Source organism: Priapulus caudatus, unplaced genomic scaffold, assembly GCF_000485595.1.
Source record: "Priapulus caudatus unplaced genomic scaffold, Priapulus_caudatus-5.0.1 Scaffold720, whole genome shotgun sequence".
Taxonomy (NCBI): domain Eukaryota; kingdom Metazoa; phylum Priapulida; class Priapulimorpha; order Priapulimorphida; family Priapulidae; genus Priapulus; species Priapulus caudatus.
Window position 1 is genome coordinate 25,428 of NW_014577781.1, and position 1,954 is coordinate 27,381.

A 1,954-nucleotide genomic window follows, 5' to 3' on the forward strand; every position below is an offset into this window, starting at 1 on the left:
GTGTGTGTGTGTGTGTGTGTGTGTGTGTGTGTGTGTGTGTGTGTGTGTACCTATCGCAGCCCCCGGCTGGCCATTCTCTGTGCGGGCCGCATCACACGCGGCACTTGTTAGTGGAGAAGGCAGCAGGCGTGCCTTGAACTTGCAAGTGGTGATTAGCACGCGATGCTGCCGAGTCCCGCGGCGGTATCTCTGCCTGTCCGCCAGCTTCGCCGCAAGCCAATGTCATTACAGAAATATTGTGATAGGTCCCGCAATTGTCCGCACGTCTAATTGCCTTATTATACGCGATTCGAGTCACCAATTATTTATTCGCGACGTTGCTTGACAATGAGAACTTCCAGCTTAGATATGTCAAACTGCCATCAGCCTACTTCCTTGTCGGTGTGCTGTCAAATTTCATTGACATCTTGCTATTAATTCATAGAAGAACAATAACACGCTAGTAGTTTGCAATGGCAATAACACATAAATCAGGTTGCCTTAATCAAAACAATCTCGATAGGGGGTTTAGCATAGCTAACAAGCACTTCCATGATAAATTTCATACTTCTTAACCGATATGTATATTTTTATCTGGTTAAAATATGTAGCTCATGGCCATTTTAATTCTTATTCGGAAAAACGCGGCTGTGCGCTTTGGGTAAGTAAAGCTTGGTAAAGTAAGACTATAAAAAAAAGGATTATGATACAGTGAATTGAGCGTGACTAATATACGGAAATACGAACAATAGTCTCGTCGGTTTTTTATTTTGTACACAAAGGCCATTCTGAGCAAGTACCAATTATGGTGACCTACACTCGTTAAAACATCGCGGCGTCTCAGAGTGAAGGAAAGCTAAATAAAACGCGTCTATTGAAGTGATCACGATTATACCTGCGCGAGATTAGAACACCGCCGCGGGAAAAATCGCCAATTAAATTCAACGCTTTTAATTTAAAAGGATTGCAGCGCCGCGTTTTACTGACGACAGTAATCAGTAATCAGCCCCCATGCGCGCGCGCGCCTATAATTAGAGAGGAAATTCATTTCACAATTATTAATCGGAGGATGATTCGGATGATTGGAATAACTCTGTCCTCCTCCGTGATAATAGCGAGTGTGTTCGTGGCCAGGGTGGGACGCCTCCTCCTCACACTGACGCGCCTTTCACGTCCGCGCGCTCGGCTCGGCAGAACAATTATAAGCCACGATGCCTCGCAGGCGTCGCGAATAGCAATTAGGCAATTTACCAGCGTGGCGAATAATTTTCAACTTTCCGCACCGCGCGCCTCTATTCTGCTCCCATCTGCTGAGTTTTGCGTCGAATGTATACGATGAAGACCGATTGGCTCTCGCATTTACATATTAATAGCGGCACGTGTATGTCGCAGTAAAATGTTTGCTTCCTTTCGGCGCGTGTTCATGGGTGCCTGCATGTGTGCGTGTGCGTGCGTCCGTGGCTGTGTGCGTGCGTGGGCGTGCATGTGCGTGGGTGGGTGGGTGGGATGGGTGATGTTGTCGATTGATGTCCCGCTGAGTATACACATGCAGACGAAAAGGCGTAATAGACAATGGAACGGCATCAGAATTACGAAATGAAATAATTGGTCGCATCCTTATCAGGATGTCTCAACTATAATAACTCCCGCATGTCGCAAAGTGGATAGAGCTCCGACTTGAAGAAATTCACCATATCCGACAAGCCGCGGATAAAATGCGTTTTCCTTTAATATCAACGATCATAGTCTATAACCGTGACATCTTTCGCGAATGTACTGCAATCCCGAGCTCTTTGAGATCCGCGCGTATAATTATGTCTATAATCACACGCCTTGTTCGAGCTGGCGCTGCAAATCAACGGCGACTCAATCATTGCTCGATGCATCCATTGAGCGCGCGCTTGTGCGTGTGCATGTGTGTGTGTGTGTGTGTGTGTGTGTGTGTGTGTGTGTGTGTGTGTGTGTGTGTGTGTGT